Genomic DNA, 8,011 nt, shown 5'->3' on the forward strand with positions numbered 1-8,011 from the left:
ACGCGCCCTCCACCCTCATGGGGCCCATGTTGCTCCACCGACATACTCCTTCCTCCTATATATACCTATGTACCCCCAAACTACCAGATACGAAGCCAAAACCCTAATTCCACCGTCGTAACTTTCTGTATCCACGAGATCCCATCTTGGGGCCTTTTCTGGAGCTCCGTTGGAGGGGGTATCGATCACGAAGGGCTTCTACATCAACACCATAGCCTCTTCGATGAAGTGTGAGTAGTTTACTTCAGACCTACGGGTCCATAGTTATTAGCTGGATGACTTCTTCTCTCTTTTTGGATTTCAATACAAAGTTCTCCCCTCTCTTGTGGAGATCTATTCGATGTAATCTTATTTTGCGGTATGTTTGTTGAGATCGATGAATTGTGGGTTTATGATCAAGTTTATCTATGAACAATATTTGAATCTGCTCTGAATTCTTTTATGTATGATTGGTTATCTTTGCAAGTCTCTTCGAATTATCAGTTTGGTTTGGCCTACTAGATTGATCTTTCTTGCAATGGGAGAAGTGCTTAGCTTTGGGTTCAATCTTGCGGTGTCCTTTCCTAGTGACAGTAGGGGCAGCAAGGCACGTATTGTATTGTTGCCATCGAGGATAACAAGATGGGGTTTATATCATATTGCATGAGTTTATCCCTCTACATCATGTCATCTTGCTTAAAGCGTTACTCTGTTCTCTCGAACTTAATACTCTAGATGCATGTTGGATAGCGGTCGATGTGTGGAGTAATAGTAGTAGATGTAGGCAGGAGTCGGTCTACTTGTCTCGGACGTAGGATGCCTATATACATGATCATACCTAGATATTCTCATAACTATGCTCAATTATGTCAATTGCTCAACAGTAATTTGTTCACCCACCGTAATACTTATGCTCTCGAGAGAAGCCTCTAGTGAAACCTGTGGCCCCCGGGTCTATTTTCCATCATATTAATCTTCCAATACTTAGTTATTTCCTTTGCTATTTATTTTACTTGCATCTTTATTTCTCTTTATCATAAAAATACCAAAAATATTATCTTATCATATCTATCATACCTCACTTTCGTAGGTGACCGTGAAGGGATTGACAACCCCTTTATCGCGTTGGTTGCGAGGAGTTTATTTGTTTGTATAGGTGCGAGGGACTCGTGCGTGGCCTCCTACTGGGTTGATACCTTGGTTCTCAAAAACTGAGGGAAATACTTACGCTGCTCTGCTGCATCACCCTTTCCTCTTCAAGGGAAAACCAACGCAGTGCTCAAGAGGTAGCAGACATATCACTCCCACCACAAAATATCAGCCAAGTATGGAAACTTTCTTGAGCTTGCTGGTTTCTATCATCGGTCTGTGAAGGACTTCAACACCATCGTTGCTCCAATGAGTGAGCTAACAAAGAAAGAAATTCCCTTCAAGTTGGGCAAAATACAAGAGAAGGCCTTCCCAGAATTGAAGGCTAAGTTGACATCTGCAACATTCCTTGCACTGCTTGACTTCGGTAAATATTTTTAAATTGAATGTGATGTGAGTGTTCTTGGTATAGGAGGAGTATGCATGCAAAAAGGTTAGCCAGTGCATATTTTAGTGAGAAAATAAGTGGTCCAGCTCTTAGTTATTCTATTTATGTAAAAGAATTATACACACTTGTGAGAGCTTTGGAAACATTGCAACGTTCTTTATGGTCTAAAGAATTTTTCATACACTTTGACCATAGGACTTTTAAGCATCTTAGGGGTCAAATAAAACTAAGTCATCGACATGCGAAGTGGAGTGAATTCATATAGTCATTTCCCTGAATTGTCCAATACAATAAAGGGGAGTACAATGTTGTACATGGTGCTTTGTCTATACGTCATATTTTACCCTCACATCTTGATACCAAACTTCTTGAGTTACAACGCATGAAGGAACTAGACCCATATTTTTCGGAACCATACACCAAATGTAGTGATGGAAAAGGTCGGGAAAAGTTCCACCTGCACGAAGGTTTTTTGTTTCAAGCTAAAAAATTGTGCATCCTAAATTGTTCCGTTGTTTGTTACTTTTGCACGAGACTCGCGCTGGTGGTCGCATGGGGCATTTTGGAGCTAAGAAAACCTAGAGTCTGTTGGTTGACGAGTTCTTTTTGGCCAAGGACGAGGCACGCTATGTGTTGTGTTGTGAGATTTGCCACAAAGCTAGAGTCACACTTAATCCCCTCATGGACATCATACGCCTTTATCAATTCCTAGTACACCTTGGGAAGATATTTCTAAGGACTCCTTTCTTGGTTTACCATGTACTAAGGAGGGAGTGTCGGTATTTGTGGTGGTTGATAGGTTTAGCAAGATGACTCATTTTATTCCATGTCACAAAAGCTTCACATACTACTTAATTATTTCTCAATGAAAGTTGTGTTGCTACATGAAGTGCCACATACCATTGTTCCGACTATTACACAAAGCTCATGAGCTATTTTTGGATAACTTTGTGGGCAGAGCTTGGAGCCAACTACTCTTTTCCACCACACGTTACCCAAAAACAGATGGACAACCCGAAGTTGTAAACTGCACACTATCCATGATGCTAAGAATAGTTTTAAATAAGAATTTGAAGATGTGGGAAGAGTGTCTACCTCACGTGGAGTTTGCATACAACAAGGCAATACATTCAAGCACTATACTTTGTCCATTTGAGATTGTATATTGATTCAAACCTGCTACTTCCATAGATATTTTGCCTTTACCATTGCAGGAATAGTCCAACCTTGATGCACAAAAAGCGGGTTGAATTCATGAGAGGGCCAAGGAAAACATTGAGAGATGACTAGGCAATATGCAAAATGAGCAAATAAGGGAAGAAAGAATATTTTGTTTCAAGAAGGAGATCTTGTGTGGGTGCACTTGCGGAAGGATCATTTTCCGGATCAAAGGAAGTGCAAGTTGCAACCATGTGGAGATGGCCCATTCAAAGTGCTTGAGAGGATAAATGATAATGCCTACAAGATTAACCTTCCAATGAAGTATGCAGTCGATCCATCTTTCCATGCCTCCGACATTTCTCCATACTTTGGCCCATCAGAATCGAGGACGACTCTTTTTAAGAGGGCAAGGATGATGAGGACATCACTGCCATCGACAAGACTCCAACAACTATGCGTCCAATCACAAGAAGTCGCGCCAAACAAGTAACTAATTGGTTGAACACTAACTTAATTTTCCATATAAAACTGGTGAAATGGTTGTGCGTTCATCACCTTTGATGTTGTCTGAACTTAGGACAAGTTGAGGGAAGTCAACAATCTTTGAGCTTATGAAGAAATAAAGTTTGTCGAAACAAGTTTTGGATATAAATCTCAAGTTCCGGAATGTGCCTATGATCTTTTGCTATCCCGCAATCATTTGCAAGATGAAACATGACAATGTGCTATACCACCAGAATATCATTGAAGTCTACTTTCAACCCAAAAAATCTTGCATCATTTGGAGCAGTGTATCAAAATTCATGACCATTTGGGTGGAAGTTGAACACATTATCAATGATGCATGAGAATTCGAGAAGCTTGCCAATGACTCTCCAAGTTGACTGCTTACTATCCCCCAAGGAATCCATGCAAAGATGGTTATTATTTGGAATCCTTTCACACCTATCTAAGTGGTATTGTCCTAGTTACAAATCATTTTAGAGAACCTTTTGTCAAATCATTTAGCTACAAGCTTATGCAGTGAGACCGGGAGAGACTCTTCTCACCTTTGCTCTTGTGAGTTCATCCGGATCCACGAGAAGGAGCCTCTAGTTCCCCATAATTCATGCTCTATGGTTCTAGACATTTTATGTGAGTTTGTCCTGCTTTGTGATTCTGTGATTGTACGGACAACATTTCAAAGTTCTTGCAGCTTCAGATAGCCTTCCCCGACACAGGAGTCTCATCCAACCATGATGGTTAAAGCTAGTTATCCCGGGTACTCACAGCTAGTTACCCTCCCTGATTTGATCCTACGATGTGAAGATCAGGACACCCTTCCGGAGTTCCCTCTCCGAGAATTCATCTTTTGTTATTCTAGTATATTTATATTACTTTTTTATACCTTTAATTGATGATCTTTATTTTATTGGAAATCGTGTAAAGATTATTTGGATTTGATACAGCTACCTGTGCAAGCTGGGTGTGAACTCCTCCACCGGACTCATCTCTGCGATCGGGTCTACATCAACAACTTACATGTCGTTGCTTTTACAGGCTACTATGTTTCAACCACATTGCTTCGAAGGTTTGGAGGAAACAATGAGCTTTGGGCGCTCCGCGGAGGGATGCAAAAGAAAGATGGTGTTGTTTTTTAGGAACTTGAATGTAATTTCTTATTCCTGTAAAGGGGCTCTTGAAAGGATTTGCTTATGTATAATACCAGATGATCCGACGCGCTTTGCTGCGCCCGGGAGCACATACATCTCACATGTGGCTAATCAAGCTACATAAATTGTGACCTAAGTTGTGTTACCTTTGCTGCGCCCGGGATCTTCTAAAGCTTTTTCAAATAAACTCCAACTCTCTAGCCTCTAGGATATACACCTATAATTTTGAGGGTATGACACAAAAGTTTCATTATTATGTAGGTCTTAATTACATGAATACCAACAAACTATAATGTTCCAAATTTTGGGTATTTGTCATAGCTTAGTTATGTGCACATTTGTTGATAACAATGTTCTTGACTGTCTAGCAAGAACTAACAAAACTTAACTCGGATCAATAGAAAACATCCACACAAACTAAAAAGATCAAGATGGACCTAGAGGGGGTGTGAATATGTACAATTACATTTTTTAATTACTTATTAGCAATTTTAAGAAAGTGTGAAAATATAAGTGTGATCCTAACAATTGCAAAGGCGAGTCAAGTACTAGCAATGATAACAACAATATGTAAAAGCTAAACAACACAATGTGATATATCAATTGCAAGGACAAGGTAACAAAGTAACCACAAGTAAGGAGTTAGGGTTAGGGATAACCGAAACTCTCGACATAAGGATGTATCCGGATGTTCACTTCCTTTGAGGGGAGGTAGTCACCGTTGGAGGGATGGATGTTACCACGAAAACACACCAACACAATGAAGGCTCACCCTATTCTCCATGGGATATATGAATGCAATTCACAAACGCTGGTCTAGACCTTGAGGTGCCCCACAAACCTTCACAAACTTTACGGGGGTCATCACAACAATCGGTTCATCTCCGAAGAACTCCTACCGCCTAGGAGTCTCCAACCTCCAAAAGTAACAAGACCAAATGGGGGAAATCAATACTTGATCAAATCACAACTTGATTTGGTCAAAAGAGGTAGAGGGAGTGGATCTATCACTTGGTGAAATCTCTCTCAAGAACTCTCAAAAGTCTCTCCAGGAGCTAAGATTTCATGGTGGGGGGTGAGAGGGAGCACCTGGTGTTCTTCAGGTGTCTTGTAATGAAGTGGCAACCCTCTACTAGAGTGTTAGAGGGGTATATATAGTGACCAAAAAACAAAGTCGGTTGGCTATTTTCTATAAGGGTCTAGACGTCCGGGTAGCAACCGGGATATCTGGGACCTCTAACTTTCAAATAGCACAACCAAGAACGAAGACATATGAGGCATCGCCTGGTTGCCCTGGTAGAAACATGGTGAGTCCGGAGGATGCCTGGACGTCCGGGATGAATCTCGGATGGTCCGTCTAAGTGAAAAAACTACTAGTATTAGTTATGAGATTTCTAGACATATGACTTGCAGCCAGACACGGCTTGGACATGCCAGATGAAAACATTGCTTTGTTTAACTGTCCGGGCAGCATATATGAGCTGCCATCGGACACTGGGGGTGGATTCCATATGGTCTCACTTGGATATAAACCTTATATTGTCTTCGATTGGGTTAGCCGGGCATCTATGATGCATCCCAGATGTTCGGGTAGCACCTTGGACAATCTAACAGATGGCATGGATTTTGACTTCTAGACAATTTGAACCAAGCGACTAGGTTGTCTTAAGACTTTTTGGTAGTGATGTGAGTGGAATGATGCTAGTACAAGTCATTGATCTCTTAAATTAAACAAATTTACTCCCTCCGTCTCATAATGTAAAACGTTTTTTTGACACTGCAATAGTATCAGAAAATGTCTTACATTATGGGACGGAGGTAGTACTATATTATACCATAACACGGGAAGAATAAGTGTTATTAGTTACCATCTCATGTTCAAAATCACCAATCAGAATGATGCTAGTACAAGTCATTGATCTCTTAAAAAACAACAAAGTTACTAAATTATACCATAACACGATAAGAATAAGGGTTATCAGTTACCATCTCATGTTCAAAATCATCAATCAAAAGCATCAAGAAGTGTTTTTTTCTCAACCAAGCAACTCTTAGCTGTCCTGATCATCACACCATCTTCATATTAATTCCACAAGGCACAACCATGTTTTTAGCAGATCTACAGTGCAAAAGATCATCTATACTAGTGACCATGATATTAAGCGATGAACAATAAGTGCACCTACACTCGTACCAATTTCATGCAAATCTGGAAATTGATTTTTGAACATGGTGATGCTTGTCGTTGTATTCGATAGCAACAATACAAATGTTTAGCACCAATACATAAGCAACAACCATAAATAGCAGCAAACAGAATATTTATAATTATGTATAAACAGCAACCACATATCACCATAAACCTCTCTCACTTCTATCTCAATCTCTCAACCTCCGTCCCAACCTCCCGCTCTTGTCTCACTCTCAATCTTTCTCAAATCGCCCTCTCTTTTAATCTGACGTCTCACCGAAGCTCTATCCTCTCTCTCTCTCTCTCTCTCATATGACCGCTCCATCTTTCTCAAGCTTAGTCGACCTCTCTCTTAGTCGCCCTGCCCACCGCAACCCTGCCTCCCCATTGCCGCCCTCCTCCGCGCCGGCAACCCTCCATGGTGCACACGCTCCTCCGCGTGGGATGCCTGCTTTGTCATGAGCTCATCCATGCAAGAAGCCCGCCACGTATCCCATGGTCTCAATCAAGGTGGAAGATGAGACTAATCTGTAGCGGTTGAGTGGCGTGGATGATGATTCCTGGACGCAGTTGCATCCACACGCAGGAGGCAGGGGAGTCCGGGGTCCAGATCGGGAAGAGCGCAAAACCGGGCATGAGAGTGACCAGTGTTGGAAGTGTTTTTTCGCTTTGTTCAAAATGGTGACGCGGGAGCTGATGAATTTGATCCAAAAAACGCATTTTAATGAAATTGAGCCAACCACAACTCTCGCTGGCAACTCTTATGGCATTTGCACAGGAGGGTTGAGTTGGTGAAGGCGGTGCTCACAATGACGCTTGTGAAAGGAGACCCTGTCCATGGCAAGGCTAGATCACCACCTTCTCTGCATGTCTCCCGTGTCCGATACAAAGGGAGACCAAGTCAAGAATGAAGGAAACAAGAACGAAACACTTTGGGAAGTGGCGACCATGAAGGGGCATTCAAACCATACCAACTAATATGGGCTCACCTAGCAGGTAGACACCGGGCTCAAGCATTGTTCCCGGTCGCGATGGACCAGGAATCAACATTCCCTGTGTCTTTCTAAAAGAAAGCAAAAACATACCACATGGTGTTTCTTAATCTTAATTTGGCAAAAGAATGCCAATATTGTCTCTTTTTTTTGTCATTCTAACTAATAATATTGTAAGAAAAGAAAAGGTGAGCGAGGAAATTACTGTTTTTTTATTTGAACTGGTGAGGAAATTATTGTTGCGGGCAATGGAAAAGGTGTCGATAGAGCGAGACGCGTTCAACCGACGCGACCCGTACAACACAAGCGCTGGCTCTCCACCCTCGCGTCGCTTAAATACGACGCCGCAGGCCCCAACGCAAAGGCCACTCTCTCCCTCCCCCCTTCTCTCTCGCGACCTCCTGTTTCCGCCCACCTTCTCCGGCTCCGGCGCCGGCGAACCCACCGCGGATCGAGCGATTCCCCCGATCAGGTGACCGACCCGCCTCCCTGGATCCAC

The 8,011-nt window shown here is 42.2% G+C and overlaps 1 protein-coding gene across 1 annotated transcript in view; it reads left to right on the plus strand.

Annotated features, from left to right (window-relative positions):
- The first annotated feature begins 7,833 nt into the window (after nucleotides 1–7,833).
- LOC119303750 (ADP-ribosylation factor-like) overlaps nucleotides 7,834–8,011 on the plus strand; it is a 3,303-nt gene continuing 3,125 nt past the window's right edge. Inside the window, exon 1 of the mRNA XM_037580889.1 lies at nucleotides 7,834–7,984. The gene's annotated coding sequence lies outside the window, so the exon portion shown is untranslated. The remainder of the gene's footprint in view (nucleotides 7,985–8,011) is intronic.

This window comes from Triticum dicoccoides, chromosome 5A (genome assembly GCF_002162155.2).
Source record: "Triticum dicoccoides isolate Atlit2015 ecotype Zavitan chromosome 5A, WEW_v2.0, whole genome shotgun sequence".
In the NCBI taxonomy this organism is placed as follows: domain Eukaryota; kingdom Viridiplantae; phylum Streptophyta; class Magnoliopsida; order Poales; family Poaceae; genus Triticum; species Triticum dicoccoides.